The 19,626-nt window shown below is 38.9% G+C and overlaps 1 long non-coding RNA gene across 2 annotated transcripts; it reads right to left on the bottom strand.

Annotated features, from left to right (window-relative positions):
* Positions 1 to 839: 839 nt before the first annotated feature.
* On the bottom strand, positions 840 to 17,128 carry LOC119917865. Of its 2 annotated transcripts, XR_005447343.1 has the most exons (3): positions 16,724 to 17,128; positions 16,130 to 16,208; positions 840 to 3,788 (listed from the first exon to the last, which is right to left on the bottom strand). It is a non-coding gene; the product is annotated as an uncharacterized LOC119917865 (long non-coding RNA). The 2 variants fall into 2 exon arrangements; XR_005447342.1 differs by lacking the exon at positions 840 to 3,788 and having other exon boundaries at positions 16,015 to 16,208.
* Between the last annotated feature and the right edge of the window lie 2,498 nt (positions 17,129 to 19,626).

Consider the following 19,626-nt stretch of genomic DNA (forward strand, 5'->3'; position numbering starts at 1 on the left):
TTTTGCTTTAGCCACCTGACTTGAATTTGCCCCAAATTCTGTGGAGAGGGCTATGGACGAACAAATCTCCATAATTTGGTCACCATACCATTAATAAGGGAAACTTACTTACTCAATGTCTCACAGACCTTGTATAGATATGCTTTTTATTTCGTTTGTCGTTGTTTATGTTTTCCAATTGTGCTACCTTGAGAAGCCAAATGTTTTCTTAAGGTCATCCTGATGACCTTAAGAAACCATTGTGTTGTTGTGTTGTGTTGTCGTGCAAAGTCAGCCGAATCTGAAAAAGTACTTTTGGCTTGCATACCAAAAACTTGCAAACAAATGGATTCATTTGGACTGCCAAGAAAAACCAGCCGGTGTTGTTGTTTGAATAGGTATTATTCAAACAATTTAAATAGATGAGTTTGAATTCACATTGAATTTCGGGTAGATTCTCTGCTTGAGTTGTCTTTGTTTCACATTCCCAGTTGTCTTTCTACTTGCACATATTAGCATCTATTTTGTATACCAACTTAATTTAGAAATTGTGGACAGTTGTGCACTGCCTTCCAAGGTCAGGTGGACCTAATTCAGCAATCAGCTGTAGAAAAATAAACATGGATGCACAGCACAGCGAAACACATACAGCCATAACAACATTTACCAGATACAAAAACTGGCTTTAGAAAGTTGTAAAATGTCATATTGAATCCAGAAAATGATGAAGTCTTTGGATTGTGCATGAAGTTCACTTTATGTAAAACCACCATTTTGGATGTACCATTATCCCCTATGCTATGCCTTTCATGTCTCTCTCTACAGTCCTATCAAAGCAAAATACCAGCATTTTAAGAAATAATTTATAATTGCTTTACATTCATGTTCCATTTTAATCTTGGAGCTGTGTCTGACAGTGTCCAAAATGTTCTTTATGTCAAACCAGTTGTGTTTCAAATGAATGGATCTGAAAATGTCATCCATAAGGTAAATAAAAACTAAACCACTTTAGTTACAGGAGAACAATTCTTTACACTGAAATGTTTAACTTGTGTGGCCTATTTATTGTGAGCATGGAACTGAATAAATGGTCTATAAATATTATCAGATGTGGGTATTTGTACTGTGGTGGTATGTAATGTAAAATGTGAACATGTGGTAATTTTTAATTAAGAAAAAAAAACAGATTTAAATATGTTGGTTTGAGGTTGTGATAATACACCTATAGCTAAGACTCTTCAATCGAAGTATCTATAAAATGGCATTAAAATTCATTTTTAATTACAAACCCATAATTTTATGGGAAGTTTAGGTTTATTTTTTAAGCCCATTAAAAGGTGTGGACACCTGTCATTTAACAATAAATAAAATATTACTTTTCGTTAATTTTTCCACTTTGGGACAATTATTAATGTTTTAATCTAACTTGTAATCTAAGCATTATAAAAGTCAACATCTGTGAAATTACAGTAATTATGGCTGTTTTCAATGATCAAAACTGTGTTTTGACAGTTTAACAATGCTTGCAGACATTATACACTGATGAAAATAATATTTATTCAATGTTTTTATTTTATTTTATTTGTTTTTATTTGTCAATGTGAAATTGCAGAACACATGTTTTTTTGTTACAGTTAACTGTTACTAATTTTACTAAGTTTAAGAAATGTTTTTACAGTATTAAACTTAAATTTAACAGCTTTTAAATAAGAAAAATATTATTTGCGAAAATACGGTATATTCCTGAATGTATTGGAACAGTTTGTTAATATATTTAAAAAAAAACAATATTTTCTTTAAAATAACAGAAATGTTATGGTTATGCACAGCTACAGGTTTTTCATGTTATTTTACATGCAAGTTTTTGATATTTTCATGTATTTCAAAAATACAGGAAAAATCTGTGAAATAAAAAGGAATATAACTGTAAAATGACTCCTCCAGGCTGCATGTCGAAGTGTCCTTGGGTGAGATACTGAACCCTAAATTGCTGTTCCATTGATGTTTGAATGTGTGTGAATGAGTGAACACTATGTGGTGTAATAGTGCTTTGAGTGGCCTCAAAGGATAGAAAGGTACTATGCAAATACAGACCATTTACATTTGCATCCTATGATTGCCTAAACATTTCCAGAACGTCTTCAATGTTCCCTGAAGATCTGCCAAACAACCTCCCCAAACCTATTCAAAGAACTCCACATTGTGCCCGTCTGGGAACATTATATGGCGATGTCCTTGACACTATGTAGGATGGTCTCTTTTCTGAATTCAATATGATCCACTAAATGTTCCCAGAACATCCTGTATGTTCCCCGAGGTCTGCCAAATAACGTTCCCCAACCCTACGAAGAACTCCACATCATCACCATCTGGGAAAGTTTTAATTAAGTTTCTGAATAAAATATGGTACCCGAAACGATCCCAGAACAGATCCTGAATGTTCCCTGAGGGTCTACAATATAAATACCAAATCTGGTCTTTTTGCTCACGTGATTCAGATCAGATTTTTTTCTATAAGAATGTAAAAAGCCCAAGTCACATAGAATCTGATCTTTTCCAGTTCGGATTTGGGCCACTTTGATATGTGGTCCAAATCAGATAAAGCACAGATTGTTTGACATGCAACCTCAGTCTAGACAGTCAGATCAGAATTCATGCAACCCTGACATCTCTCTTGAGTGACTGTCGTCACAATTCTGTGCTAGTGGGACCTGCAGTGAACAAAAAAGCTCCACAAAAAGCCATAAAAAAAAAAGTCTCTTTCTTTTTCTCCCTCTTTGCTCATGATTTGCCCTTTCTCTATCTGAAATCTACTTACAAATAAAACCATAGACGATAACCTCTGTTAGGGGGTTTGTGAGCTATCTTCTGCTTCACGTGCATGCTACTTGTACAAAAAGAAAAAGTACAGAGAGAGAGTTGAAGGGCTTATACATGCTGCACAGTGCCAGAAAAAGGTTGGTAAGTATGCGCCGACCTCAGATGTTTACTCCATGTTTACTTCAGTACGACTGCGTATGACGTTGAATTATTCTTTTGCGCATGCGGGTCACATTCAAACTGTGGCCAATTCACATTGGAGTCTAATATGGGCCACATTTAAAAAATAATGTAACAGTCAATTAAAAAAATCACATCAAAGCAATAAATACTAATTGAGCATTAAGGCCTGTGTAGACTATGTTCACTACACTTTTTCTGAAGTACACTCAGTTCAATAGTCCTGTCCTGTGTCAGGTTTGATCATAGTCTTAACTAAACTATGTTAGCTGGAGTTATTGGAAGATTTACTTTTTTGTCTTGTGATGGAGCTAGGCTAGCAGTTTCCACCTGTTTCAGTTTTGTGCTAAGCTAGGCCCGTCCTGGACCTCTCTTTCCACAGACATGAAATTAGTTTGATCGGGTAAGATATAAAAAGGATATTTCTCAGACTGAAAGTTCCTTCAACATGCAGAGATCTGTCCAAACTTATTACCAACAGGCAATTATCATCATTTGTTGCTGGAGATGTTATCCTTGGAGACCTCCTACACATAGATGTCCATGTTCAACCAGTGTTTCTCTTCTGAGCCATTAACAAAAAATACCTGCTCTATCAGACTGATTGTCTGTGGCTGCATCAGGCCTCTTCATACCTTATAGCGTCCAGTTTCAGTAGTGGATCCTCCAGTCCAGCAGACAGCAGCTTCACTCCTGAGTCTCCTGGATGATTGTAGCTCAGGTCCAGTTCTCTCAGATGGGAGGGATTGGAGCTCAGAGCTGAGGCCAGAAAATCACAGCCTTTCTCTGTGATCAGACAGCCTGACAGCCTGCAGACACACAAAACAACACACATGGCAGATCATCTGAGGGCCATGCAGTGTCAGTCAGATACAAGAAGAAACAAAAACAAAATACTAGATGAAATATTGGTAACTCCACACCTGATAAGCCAGACACTATTCTGATTGGGAACTCAATAACCAAGCATGTAAGAATGGCAAAGACTGAAAATCTAACTATGTTTTTACTGTATCTGTCATTGAGCTTATAGGGCCATTGCCAGTTATGCTCTCTACGCATCCAAGTAACATCAGGATTATTATTCAAGCTGGGTTTTTTGATATTCTGTGAGGGAAAACTGGCTCTGAGATGCTGAGGAGAAGCTGCAATGTGTAGACATTTCAGACATCATTCAAACTTTAGGAAAATGAATCAAATTTTTAATAGCCGAAAGGAGATCTTTTTAATGTCCAATCATTGGTTAACAAATCCCTTATGGTTAAGTGATAATTAAAAAAAATGTAAAGCCTGGCTAAACAGCACTTTGGCTTTTCCTCCAAACTATCATTTGTATCAGTCAGTCAGACAAACAAGAGAGAAGGAGGGACTGCAGCCCTTTCTCTATACAGTTTGTGTGTAATGTGTTCTGTTAAGGGAACTAAGGTTTTGCTGTATTGACACACGTACTGTTTTGGAAGTGAGACACGACAAGTTGCAGTAAAAGTTCCTGCAAAGCACACGCCAGCTCTCTGAGTCTTTATTCAGTTACACAGACATGGCTTAACTAAACATAATGACTTTGACCTGGGTGCATTTAAAGCATTTGAATATCTTGCGATTGAGATCAAACCAGAACTATCAGGGCTCATCTTTACACTGTATGGGGCACCAAGATATCCATTGCTGTTTCTGCAGGAGAACATCCTGAACATCCTGAATGGATACATGAATATTCATATCAACAACCAGAATGACTCTAAGGTTATGGAGCATGTGAATTTACTGGACAACTTTGAACTTCTCCAACATAATAAAGTCACTTATCAACATGGTAACTTTCAGGACATAATAACAACATGATCAAATATTTATGTAGTATTAGAGTTACTTATGATTATTATTTCTGACCATCGCTGTGTGTTTTTGATGCCAACCTATTCTTAACAAACACTAAAAGGAATTTCTGGTTAGAAGATTTTCCGGTGTAGCAAAGTTCTTTAATATTATGAAACAGCCCCACTGCTATTACTGCTTTTTCAATGATGCGGTTGAACAGTGGTGGGACATTAAAAGCAAAAGCCATAACTGAATTTCAGGAATTCTATTATGCAGTATTCAGACTAGAAGAAAACTATGTAAAAAAATAAGTTAAGAAATCACAGACTGATATACTTTGGTTTCTTATTTTACAGTTAATGTTACTGATTGTCTAGTATCCATACACTAAAACCAGTTCAGTTCAGTCTGGGATAGTTATTCTTGAAATATCCCACTTTTTAACGACAGATTTGACCAGCATCGTATTTATTTGTAAAATTTGGTGGAGCACCAGTAATTTCAAAATATAGATCCCAGTAAAACTACAGTACTCTGTTGCTATTGTGTCAACAAACAGCATGGCTCTACAAAACAATTAACGAGAGACTTTTTTTGACTTTTTAAAACCCACTTCAATAAAACGTAACTGATACAAAGACCTGGAAATATTCAATAAATCAGAGAATCAAACTGTTGACAAGATAAAAGATAAAATTCACACAAATAAAAACATAAAATTACCTAAAAACACGACTAAAACTGACTTCTTCATCCACCATAGAACCAATGACATCATAACACCACTGACATACAAACACATCCAAGCTGTTTACAAGCTTACGAAACTTAACCCCCCCCACACACACACACAATTTTAATTTTTTTAATTCAGTAAAAGCTTGAGTTCTCAAAACATAATGTAACAACTTTGTGACTTACATGAGTTATACTGTTCTGTTACTGTTCTTTTTTAATTTCATGCCTGCTAAGCACAGCATGGTCAGCAGAGAGCCCTCTATGCATTATAATGCATTATATGGCATCAGTAGTTAACACCAGTAAAGTAGAATAAATCTTACGTACGTTATGAGTGGGGGGGGGGGGGGGGGGATATCAACCCTATCAACAGACAGCTGAAATACCCATAAATAAGACCATAAATAAAAACCATAAAAAAAAACCATAAATAAGTTAATTTTGCAGTGTTTTTAATCTTCATCAAAGCTCACTGACATGCATTTAATTTATGTTGTAACTAATGCTTTGTTCCCAGCAGCTTTTATATATTCTCTTAGAAATGATATAACCATTTTTCCTAGCTCCAGAACCAAGAATTGAATTAACTATAAGTAAATAATCAGAGGATCCTTTGTCCCCCCTCATGGAACCAGTACCCCAGGACAAAATAAGTATTATGTCATTGTTTTAATGCCTTTCCTTGTGCTTTTAATGTGTCACTCTGTACTTTATTGTTCGTAATCTTATGCCATGTTCGTATTACTTGCTTATATATTCTCTACGTAAGAACGTTCTCTTTCATCTGCTGTGATCCATACAAAATGTTTTAACTATTATGTTTAACAATTGACAATAACTTCCTTTCCTTTTATCAAATACTTAAAACTAAGAACAGTATAACTGTTTATGAAATTTAAGGTTTTATTGTAGAAGGTATTTGATTAAAACACTGAAATAGAACATATAAAAGTTAAGACACAGAAATATCAGGAGATTGGAAGCCCTCCTCCTGGGACACGCCCCAGGAGACAAAACACAGCGCCAGACACGTGCTCGCTGTCTTCGCTTCTCCTGCTTCTAGCTCTTCGCTCTCTGCACGGTTACGGAGCGTGCTCCGTGTCCAAGCAACGCCAAGAGTTCGGCCCGGCATTGTCTGTGGAATTTTCTTTGTCTTCCAGCAACGTACTTAGCCATATTCACGCGAACCTTCATTGAATTTACTTTGTTTTGTTTGTTTGTTTAGAGTTATTAGACCATTTGAGCCAAGCAACTTTGAAGTCATGAACAACTAAGTTCCCTTTTTAAGTACTATTTCTGCTACTCCCACCAAAGTTCGGACCCAGCCACGGGTGTTAGTTACGCCAGCCGTAACACAGGACATCAACCACAAACGAAGCCTGGGCTGACTGCCCGTTACTGCAAGCGTTTTCCCTGCTAAGCTGACAGTGAGCCTTTGCCAGATGGTGGAAAAACTGAGAAACAACAAGCAGTAAGGGTAAAACAAAACTATATTCTGTGGTTGAGGTGATGTCCTTTATTTTTAATACTTTTGCTAAACTCCTAGCGAAATTAAAGTTATTATCATAACTTGCATTCATTCGTTCCCTTGTTCTCTTACTCTCACTCTCAAATTCTTTCCACAATAGACAACTAAATTCACATTGAACTCCATCATTCTCATGATTTCTTTCTGTTTGTTTAGTTATTGTTTTATTTCTTTGATATATTTAACCTCACTGTATATTCACTTTAGTTAGTTAATAAATTTCACCAAAATCACAGAAACTGTGTGTGTACTGTTTAAATGCAAGTCACTGGACGGAGGATTCACGACTTTGATAGGAGACTGACTAACTGATTGATGAACTGATCAAAAATCATTGGCAATTATTAACTAACTGATCATTAGTGAATAATTGTGTAATAATTGTGTAATTATTAAAGGAGTCCTAAAGGCGTCTGTAGCAACCTTTCGGAAGCTCCGTCTTAAACCGGACTCTTATCCAGTTTTAATCCACACTTTTTTGTTACATTTTTTATTTCCTTTTATTTAACTTAAGTTTTTAACTTGAGTTTTACGTGGGTTAAGGATTTTAGCCATCCGACATGGATTTTAAGCTAGATGACCGTAAAAACTCTATCAACGCTACTGACCACAACAAAGCTCCAGCAGCTATGCTAGCCGAGATAACTCTGCCCCATGAGGACTGCACAGATAACAAAAAGATTGCTGACCTTACGGAAGACATCCGACAACTTTCAGAGGAACTCAAAGAGAAAGATTCCCTGCTGACTGGCTTTATGGATGTGGCTTCAGTACAAGCCAAACAGATTGTTTCTCTTAGCGCAACCGCTAACATCCAGGACACCGTGTTATGGGACCCCTCTAGCCTTCCCAGGCTTTCATCCTGCTTGACTCCGAAGCATCAGTCAACCTGGGCTGAAGTGGTGGTCCGCGGCTGCAAGAGAGGCTCAGACGGGGCTGCCTCTCCTACCCACATCGGCCTCTCCAACTGCTATGCAGCCTTGTCTAACGACACTCTGGTCCAACCAGCGGATGCACCTGCGGCTTCGAGTCTCCCTTATATGGATCTCTTTCAGGGGACAGTGCCTGCCGACACTGTTGCATCTCCTCCACCGGCTACATCTCCTGCACTGGGCCGCCGGTCTGCCGCTGGGCCTGATCGGCGGCCGTCATCCCGGTCAAAAACCTCCGCTTCCGATAGGATCCTGAAGGAGGCTGTGCTCAGACGCTCCGGAGGCCGTCTCTACCCTGCACCGTCGGGTAGCCCTTCTCTCAGGTCTGTTACTGCTACTCCAACACAACACTCGGCAGCTCACACACTCCATCCTCAGTCCGCAGGCAGTGTTGAAGCAGATTCTGCTCAGTCCTGCTCTGGAACCCCACAACCGGCATCTCCTCGTCCTCTTTTCTCCCCAACCACACTAATAATTGGGGACTCCATAACCAGAAACATCCGTTTCTTTAACGCTACCACTCACTGCTTCCCCGGTGCCACCACGGCTGACATTTAAAAAAAAACTCCAGGACCTGATGCCGTCGCTCCCGTCCTCCATCACAAGAGTGATAGTCCATGTGGGAACAAATGACACAGCTCTTCAGCAGTCTGAGCTGACAAAATCAGATTTTAACCGTCTTTTTAACTTTTTAAAGCAGTGTGGAAAGTCAGTTTTTATCTCTGGTCCCATTCCCACAGTTGGTCGCGGTGCTGGCTGCTTCAGTAGACTCCTTGGCCTCCACTACTGGCTCCAGTCCGCCTGCAGGGCTCACCATGTGTTATGAGGATAATTTTAATATTTTCTGGCAAAGAATGTGTGGTGTACAACATATGTGCATCTGGCCATTACAGTTTAACATAATGCTCTGCAGCTGGTGAGAGGGACAGTGAACCCTTATGGGGAAGTAATGATTGATGGGTGCAGTGTTAGGGGAAGTAGAAATTAGGTATAAAGAGATTAGTGTGTATAAAGAGATTAGTGTGTATGAAGGGACTGTACCCTTCTGTGGTGTCTAATAGATGGTTACACTTATTTTACAGCACTGTGCCCTTATATGGTTTTTAGCAGAGACCTAAACATGTCCTATATAAGCTGTGTTCGATGTACAGAGAGACAGAGTGGTCATCGGGCTGGGTCACTCTCCAAGCTGCTGCAGAGCTTGTAATTGATGCTGAATTCTTTGATGTAATAAACTTTGATAATCAAGAACAGTGTCAAGCGGATTTCTTCTCAACACATCATCGCAGCATTATCGTTCGGACACCACAAATGTCTCTTTTTAAGACAGACGGACTTCACCCAAACAAACGGGGCTCAGAAATGTTAGCTGCGCACATACAGCATGTGGTGCGGTCCACACATGACTTACGTGAATGACTAATCATTCATGCAGCACACCTGGACACACCCGGTCCCTGAACAGATCTCTGCCTCACTGCCACTAACAACTGTCTCCACCTGCTGGCATGTAAAGCCGTCTGCTCCCAGCGCTGTTCCAAAGACTTCTATTCCTGTCATCATCATGCATAGACCAGTAAACCGAAATGTGCACATCCCACACAGAAATATTAGTAATCTCTTAAGGATTAGGACAACTGCACCAACTCCAGCACCCAGAACAAACTCATTTAAAATGGCTCTCTTCAATGTGAGATCACTTTCAAATACGACTTTTATCTTACATGATTTTATCTTGTCTGCAAATCTAGATTTTATGTTTTTAACTGAATCATGGTTGCAAATGAATGACTATAGCCAGCTAGCTGAACTGTGTCCGCCTCAATATGATTGTTTTAGTCAACCGAGGGTCAGTGGTTGTGGTGGTGGGCTAGTGAGCGTGTATAGGAAAAATTTTAAATGTCATCAAGTACGCTGTGATGAATTTAACTCGTTTGAAGTTCTCACTCTTAAAGTTGGAGGGCTGCAACCTATCATATATTTGTTATAATTTATCGCCCCCCAAAACGGCCTGGAGGATTTTTATCAGAACTTCCTGAATTTTTATCTACTCTGGTTTTAAATTATGACAGAATTGTTCTTTGTGGCAATTTTAATATTCATGTTGATGACCCCAACAATGTTAATGCAACTAACTTTTTAAATATGGCCACTTCTTTTAACTTCAAACAACATGTCAAGGGCAAACACATAACCGTGGTCATACACTGGACTTGGTTTTTACCCTGGGTGTCAGCATTTCCTCTGTGGAATTAGTGGACATGACCATATCTGACCACAGATGTATTGTTTTTAGCTGCGATTCGCCTGTTACTCATGCCGCCTCACCAAGCTCCGTGTGTTGTCGCATCTTTAATGAACAAAGTGTTTCAAAGTTTTGCGCATTCTTTCAGAGCCAAAGCCAACACCTGTCTGATTCCAACACCAACAATCTGGTCGATCACTTCAATCATATCTGCTTGTCATCACTAAATATTACTGCTCCTCTAAAGATTAGACCTACGTCTAAAGCTAGTAAGCAACCCTGGATAAATGACAGCATTCGCAGCCTAAAAAGTCCAGTCTCCAAGTCCATTACCTCAGTCTGAAGGATTTATTAATTAACAACAATAACATGGTAAAGGATGCGAGAACACACTATTTTTCTGAACTCATTACTACACATAAACACAATCCCAGGTTTCTGTTTAAGACTGTGGATCAGCTGGTAAAACCAACCCCTCCTTGTGCCTCAGCTGGAAGTAATGATGACTGTGAATTGTTTTTATCTTATTTTACCAATAAGGTGGTGTCAATCAGAGCCTCTATTACCCCCGCGGCCTCTTACTCAGAGGTTCCTCACCAGCAACAAGAGAATTTTAACAAGTTTTATCCCATCGACTTGTCTGAGCTTTTAAAAACAGTAACACAAATGAGAGTGTCCTCCAGCCCACTTGATGTAATACCTACAAAGTTTTTACTGAAAGTAATGGATTCTGTTGGGCCCCATTTGATCTTTGTTTTCAACAGCTCCCTATCTACTGGTTGTGTCCCTGATTATTTTAAAACGGCTTGCGTGAACCCACTTTTAAAGAAATCCTCCCTCCCACATAATTTTAGACCAATTTCAAAACTGCCTTTTATTGCAAAGATTCTAGAAAGAATTGTGTCCAAACAGCTGCTCACTGTACTGGAAAATAACAAAATATTTGAAAAGTTTCAGTCTGGTTTTAGGAAGTACCACAGCACTGAGACTGCCCTGCTTAAAGTCACCAATGACCTTTTAATGTCTGCTGATGAAGGCATGTGCTCAGTCCTGGTACTCCTGGACCTTGCTGCTTTTGACACCATTGATCACAACATCATGTTAGACAGACTGAGGCACTGGGTGGGGATCTCTGGTGCTGCCCTAGAATGGTTTTCATCCTACCTGTCAAATAGGAAGTTTTGCGTGTCTGTAAACAACTATGTCTCCTCGTTCTGTCCAGTTAAATATGGTGTGCCTCAGGGGTCGGTCTTAGGACCCATTTTGTTTTCCTTGTATCTGCTTCCCCTTGGACATATTATCCATAAACATGGCATTTCTTTTCATATTTATGCTGATGACACACAAATATACTTGCCCGTCAGATCCACAGAACCTGGAATGCTGAGTTCACTTAACAACTGCCTTTGTGAAGTTAAAAAATGGATGTTAAATAATTTCCTCCAGCTGAACTCAGACAAAACAGAAATCCTGGTCATTGGGTCCCAGCAGGTGGCAAATCAAATACTGCCATCTGCTGGTTCCCTAGTAAATCACATTAAGCCTGTGGCAAAGAACCTTGGTGTTTGGTTTGATAGTAATTTAAATTTCGAGCAGCACACCACAATGCTTGTTCAATCATGTTTTTATCAACTTAGAAATATAGCAAAAATCCGATCTATGTTAACTTTTAAGGACACCGAGACCATTTTACACGCCTTCATCTCATCACGCCTGGATTATTGCAACAGCCTTTTCACCTGTTTAACACAGACTGTCCAGAACTCCAGAAGAAAGAAATATGACCACATTACTCCTATTTTAGCTTCATTACACTGGCTCCCAGTATGTTTTAGAATTGACTTTAAAATTCTATTGATCACTTTTAAAGCTCTTCATAGCCTCTTGCCTTGTTATATTTCTGACCTTTTAGTCCTATACGCACCAGCACGTACCTTGAGATCCTCGGGCAGAGGTCTGTTGTCTGTTTCAGAGTCTCGACTGAAAACTAAAGGGGACAGAGCGTTTGCTGTCAGGGCCCAGAGGCTCTGGAACAGCCTGCCCGAGGAAATCAGGTCAGCTGAGTCAGTAAACTCTTTTAAGTCCCTTCTTAAAACATTATTTTATAGGAGAGCCTTTCCCGATTTTATTTGACTTTATTTTATCCCTTTTATTTTATTCTATTTTACTAGTTTTATATTTATCTTAAACGTGTATTTTAGTCTTTTCAGTGTTTTCATGCTTTTATCTTGTATTGTTTTTGCATTATTGTCTTTTGGGTATTATTGTCTTTACACTTAAAGCACTTTGTAACTTGTTTTTGAAAAGTGCTCTACAAATAAAGATTATTATTATTATTATAAAGCCTTGGGTGGACAGCAAATTTTTGGTGGTGCCCCAAAACGAGAGTTTATGAATTAATATTTCCATATTCATAAATTTATTATCCAATAAATACGTAGGTTCAATACGTAACGTTACACTCGGGTACAGCCTTAGCTATTAACTTGATCACACAGAGACATGAAATTAGACTGTAGCTTATGATGAGTGTTGCCGGGCTCAGGTGATTAAATTGGTGGATGCCAATCAAAACAATAGCTGGCCAAGCTAAAAGATTGTCCTGTCCTTTGTGTGTGAGCTAAACTATGTTCACACACAAAATTGAAATGTAGCAAAATTATCGCAGATTATAAGTGAAATACACATGCGTATTTTCTCTCTCTGTTAACAGATAGCTGAAAAAGTTGCAAATATGCAAACATTTATTGATAAGTTGTTGACTGTAGGTCTTTAGGAAAAGGTATTATAGCCCACATACTGAACAGCTTTCAATATTAGCCTGTTTCTAAGTGTAGTTTATACGGTAAAGGGGTCTACTATCCAAATAATTCTCAAAATCTAAATATTGGCTCATAAATCCGCTCTTTTTCTCTATAATATCGGCATAACCCCCCATAAACCCATATCGGTCAGCTCTAGTGTATAGCTCAATTCCCCCTTCATGACAATTGTGAGGGGGGTAAAAATTTACAACTCACCTGTTAAAAATTACATTTAGCCTTCAAGTTCTGCATTATTATGTATCTATTCTATTCTAATCTATTAGGGCGTGGCTGCTTTGTTTGACAGGTGGCTGCTGCCACTGTCACTGCTAGAAGTCTGCTTGCCGTCTGTTAACCTCACTCAGCTCATACAGTCACAGAGATCTGCAGCTCTGCCTGTTTGAGGCTTTTGGAGTTTTCTTCATGCAAATACTGGATGAATAAGGCTGTGCTGTTTATTGTAGAGAGAGACCCTCCAAGAAGTCTGTGCTCCAGTTGGTGAGAAATAATAATTAACAGGTATTGCTGTCAGCATACCTATCAAGTTTGGGTCGTTGTGTTACATAGCCAGATACATGTGTCCCAAAGCTGTGTTAAAGATTCTAAGTTAATGGGAGTGTATGCTAACAGCACACTGTTTAAAGACTCAAAGAGAAGTCAGCAAGAGGAGAGTGTCACGATCCTGTCCTGAGCTGGTCTGGATTATATTATTTTGGCCATGCCTTCTCTGTGTTTTGATTTTGGTTCCTCTGTGTCTGGGTTTCAGTCCTGTCTGTGTGTCTTCTTGGGGAGTCTGGGTTTTTGTTCCATGTCTTTGTTCCTAGTCCTGTGCCTTAGCTCATGTCGTAGTATTTGCTTCTAGTTCTTTCTCTGCATCATTTTGGTTTAGTCTGCTCGGTACTCTGTGTTCTAGTTCTGTGTTCTCGTTTAGGTTTTGTCTGTTATGATCCCTGTGTTTTAGTTGGTCGGTGTTTGTCTGTATACATTGGTTTCTGTTATTGTCTGAGTTAGAGTCTTGTCTGGTATTTTGTTAGATGTGTTCTGTGTTGGTTATTTTGCCCCATGTCTGCCCGTCAAGTCTTCCATCTGTTCCCCCAGTTATTACTCTGCCTGCCTTTTTGTTCCCCTTTGCTGTCTCTGCCTGCCTCTCTCTGTTCTCCCCTGCTCTCTCTCTGCCTGCGTCTCGTTAGTCTCATGTCGGTCACCTTGGTTGCTCCCACCCTGCTCATTAGTCCCTGGTGTATATATGTTTGCTGTTTCTCTTCAGTCCTTGTCAAGTCATTTTCGTGTGTATACGCTCTGTCTCATGTTGTCTGCCTTGCTCGTCGTGTTTCCCTGCTTTCTGGATTATGTTCCCTTCTTGGATATATTTAGGGCCCGAGCACGACCGTGTGAGGTCCCTATTGAATTTGCTAAGATTATATATATATATATATATATATATTTAGGGCCCGAGCACGACCGTGTGAGGTCCCTATTGAATTTGCTAAGATTATATATATATATATATATATATATATATATATATATATATATGTATTTTTTTTTTTTTTCTGCAAAGTAGGCTCAAATGACATGGCCTAAACATACTCGAAAACTCACCAAAATTTGCAAACATGTCAGAACTGGTGAAAAATTTCGTATTCTATAAGTTTCGCGCATGGGCGTGGCAAAATGACTCGCTAGCGCCACCTAGAAAATTGGAAAAGATGATCCCCTCGTTCACGTTAAACCTACATGTACGAAATTTTCTGGGGACATGTATCATATCAAGACGCACAAAAAAGCCTCAAGAACCCATAGCCTAAAGTCAACAGGAAAACTGCATTTTTGGATGATTTACACACTTCGTACTTTAACGAACTCCTCCTAGGGATTTAGTCGGATCGACGTCAAATTTGTGCTGTGCCTTCTAAAGGCATTGAAGATGAAAAGTTGTGCTATTTGCGAGTTTTTGTCAATGGGCGTGTCTGTGGCGTGGCGTCAAATTATCAACTCTTCGCCATGACACAGGAAGTTGTTGTAACTTACTAACAGTGTATATGCTGACATCTGAACCAAACTTTACGTGCTTGATAACTGTCCCACCCCGAAGACATCTGCACGGCAATACCGATTTATATTCATAGCGGCAAGTGCTATGTAGCTCCACATAGGGGACACAGGAAGTGACATATAGCACCTTCATGCGGCGTCTGAACCGCGTAGCAAATTCACAGCCGCACCGGCAGAGCTCCAGAATGTGCAACTCGGCCGGCTCACACCCGGACGCGCTACAAGTGCAAGGGCCCGCCCAACGCTGCTTGCAGCTTTAATCTATTTTATCTTCTTATGTTTGGATCACATTGGTTTTTTTTGGACTCTGTTAATTAGCCACTCTACCAGTAAGTGTGGAAAGTAAGTTAATTGCTCAGCTCTCAGTTTGCTGACGTTATGCTAATGTTAAACTTTCCAAAAGGGCAATGTTAGATTTAGCTACATACTGTGACAGAGTTACTGTTCAGTTAGATACTAGTCAGATACTCTGACAACTGATAATTGATTCAAAGTTCATATTTAAGAATGTTTAGTCATCAAATTATTACATCCTTGAGATTTAGTGAAAAATCAGTGGTACACACATAATTATGTATTTAAACTAGACTTACATCAGACCAGCAAACAAGGCACTCTTCAAAAACTTCAGGCTCTGTTAGTGAGTGTAAGACTCCTTATTTAACGTAAAGTATTAGGTAGAAAGTGAAATAACTTCTGCACACACAGAAATACACTGCATAATTACTCATCAACATTTCAAGTGAAACATTTGGGAGTATTTTCACTTTTCAATTTAATACTAGACTGATGTTCTTTGGTAAGAGTTTAGCTTTGGTGTTTTATCTACAGTATGTTGTACAATTAGCTTGTCCTTTGTATTGACAATATGTAAAATCTAACATTTCCGTAAGTAGTAAAGACAGGGAGTACAAATATATTTAGAATTTATTACAATGTGAACCATAAACCATATTTTTTATATGGAAATATAACACAAATATGGACAATATTTAAAACTAAAAGTACATCAGTCTATGCAGATACAAACTTCCAGCACAATGAGGAGGCTTCCCAGGTCTCTGTAGCTCTCTGGGCACCAGGTGGGACATCTGATGAACAGTGTGACACTGGGAGGAAAAAGTGTAATAAATGCTTCAGGTAATGAAAAATATAAACAAACTATACCGATTAGTCTTTAAAAATTAATTATACAAAGTGAAGTATTTCAAGCCCCTTTTTTTGTTTTCATGTTGATGAGTACGGTGTACAGCTCTTGGAAATAAAAACTCCAGTATCTCAAAATGCATTCGAATTTTAGAATAAATACATTTCTGTATTGTAAATTATACAGAAATGTCAATTGGAGAAGAGCTATCTAATCAGCTAATTAACTCAAAACACCTGCAAAGGTTTCTGAAGCCTTTAATCTGTCAGTCTGGTTCTGGTGCTCACAATGAACTTTTCTATGTATTAAAATGTTTTGAGATGCTCCTCTAAAAGATCCCTCAATGTTTTAATGCTGACAGCACTATTATGTCACATTCGTGGGAGAAATGTTTTTGTATTGTCCCTTTTAAGACAGACTATATATTTAATATCAGCTGCCAAATGTCCAGTAGTCAAGACAAGTAACGTTACTTACAGTTTAAGCTGTATATAGCAGACGTGGAGGCATCGCGACCTCAACAAGAACCGATCACTGAAAGAAAAAAACATCTTGTGACAAATGTGTTGTGACAACAGTGTTATTCCAGACAATGATCTCGCACAGCACTGCCGACAGCAGCAACGTAACTCAACATAGCGATGTGGGGAATTACCTTGTGTGATTTGTTAATACTTTAACTAAAGCTGCAATAACAGTTAATAAATGTTTTACAAGTTAAATAGCTTCCATCAGCATTACTACATCTACATATTAAAGATTGTTGAAGCATTTTAAACCTTATGAACTATAATGTCAATAACAGATAAATAGTTATTTTAAGTGTTGTTGTGTAGTTCAGGTAACTTACCTCGAGTGTAAGCTGGTAACGACCATAGACTGGTAACACACGGCAATAAGCCATACAGCCCCCAGGGGTTTAGAAGCTACTTTTGACAACGCAGAGTAGCATATAGATTTAGCTCCTTAGCCTGAGCTAACTTGGTCACATCGAGCTAGGTGGGAGTGGTTTCAGCAACCAGTTACCTCAGCTTCACCCATGACCCGCCTCTTTGCCCATTTTTGGTTATCCGGGAGTGATGTGCAGTGACGCGCTGCCAAGATGGCGGTGACCGGCTCCGCCCAATTTGGGCTTCAAAACTGCTCTTCAGAAACCAATGGATGACGTCATGGACATTATATGTCAATTTTTATATACAGTCTATGGTATTGACCCTGTGCCTACAGCATTTTCAAGAAGATGTTCTACATTCATGTCGCTACTGTCTCTCGGTCATGCCACTTCTCTCTATACAAGATAAGGAAAATAAATAAATAAAAGATAAATTACTTGATCTCACACAACGTCTTACAATTAAATCTTCCAAAAAAAAAAGAGCAGTAGGACAGCATAGAGGGAAAACCAGAAAATATTTAACTTTCTTTCATTATCGAAAAAAAAGCACTTTCTACGAGACTGACTGAACTTCCAGCTCTAGCAGCTCTATGGAATGACCGATTGGTGTTATGGCGGGGTCATGGCTGAGGTGTATTCAATATGCGTTCAGTGGGAGGGGTCATCTACAGTGCTGAAGGGCTGGAGGAGGTCCTGTGCCGTAGCAGTCCCTACACAGATCCCTCCATGATGTCATGAATGGACATGGTCAAACTGTGTTTGCATACACATTTACTGAAAGAATGAGCAGGAGAAAAAGGGAGAGATTTTGTCTATGTGGGTAAAGACATCAAAGTGTATTTTGCATAATACGGACCTTAAAAATCTGTTTATGTAGAGTGATCTAGTCAAAAACGGCGAAAAAGACACGTAGATTGTGCACTCACACAAAATAATGTGACTTCACAGTGGTATATCAAAGTAGCCACTAGACAGAGGAAACTAGTCAGAGCAACCAGTACTAAAAGAATCCCCCAGTGGGAAAACTTTGTTGTACGTTTTTGTTTGTTGTCAGATGTTGGACATTTTTAGTCCAGATACAATGTTAGAATAAATTCGTGCATATGTAATATTTCAACAACAAAAGCAAAACAAATGCAAAATCATGAAAAATCCTCATTGAAAGTCAAAAGTAAATTAACAAATCATATTAGCAAACAAACCTCAACATGTTAGCGGTTTATCCACTAATGTAAAGCAGAGTATTCAGGGTCATCAGTTAAATGGGTTAATGAATCCTGACCTGAGGATTTCCAGTTTAAAATGTGGACTCTCCAGTCCAGCAGACAGCAGCTTCACTCCTGAATCCTGCAGGTTGTTATTACTCAGGTCTAGCTCTCTCAGACTAGAGGACTGGGAGCTGAGAACTGAGGACAGAGCATTACAGCTTATCCCTGAGAGGTTACAGCCACTCAGTCTGAAGAGGAAGCAATGGACAAAAAGACAAATAACATTTCCTTTAAAATGTTGAGTCTCAGTCTCAGGAAACACCACAATGTAAAATATCTTGTAAACTTTGTGTAAATTTGTATTGTATTTTAATTTATGTAATTTATTGTTTTTCAACTCGTGGTTGAAAATGGGACTTTTCCTGTTTAAATAATATAAATATATATATCCCCTTCTCACTGTAAGCTCGGGTCCTCCCTTGGGACTTTGAGGGTTCTGCACAGTATCTTAGCTGTTCCTAGGACTGCACTTTTCTGGACAGAGACCTCTGATGTTTTAACTGGAATTTGCTGTAGCCACTCTCCCAGTTTGGGGGTCACAGGATCTGGTGTGTGTGTGTGTGTGTGTGTGTGTGTATATTTATAAATAAATAATCGCACAGTACATTTTCACTCCCAACTTGTCACTTGGTCAAGACCCCTTGGCACTGTTTTCTAACGCCCTGGGTACCCCTTTGTTTTGCATGTGTAGGGCTCCAAGGTCAAGTTAGCAAGAATAAATGTCCAACAGACAGTCAAGATAGCAGTAATAAATATACAAAGTCCGGTTAGACTTTCAAAATAAAACAAGTGGTTAACGTTGTGAAATGGTATTTGGTTAATGTAAATGCAATTTGGTTAGGTTTAGGCATCAAAACTACTTGGTTACATTTAAGCAACAAAAGTACTTAATTAGGTTTAGGAAAAGATCGTGGTTTGAGTTAAAATAACTTCATTACTTATTTGAGTTAAGTTGCCTAAGTAACATTAACTCCGTAAAATAACTAATCTAAAAATATTCAGTGTTGACTTTTTGTTTCACATGGGAAACGAACACCAGGCTCCTGGGTGGAAGACCAGTTTCTAACTCACAATTCCACCCCAAACACCTTGGAATCTTCTGTTATTTATACTAGGCCTACTTTTAGCCTTGAACAATAATGCTAAAGGGCCTGAACTATGATGTTAAAGGACGCCATTTGTGTTGGTACCAGATGCAAAAGGATGTGACAATGCAT

Source organism: Micropterus salmoides, unplaced genomic scaffold, assembly GCF_014851395.1.
Source record: "Micropterus salmoides isolate LMB-PRFRI ecotype aquatic unplaced genomic scaffold, ASM1485139v1 Ms_hic_scaffold_229, whole genome shotgun sequence".
Lineage (NCBI taxonomy): Eukaryota > Metazoa > Chordata > Actinopteri > Centrarchiformes > Centrarchidae > Micropterus > Micropterus salmoides.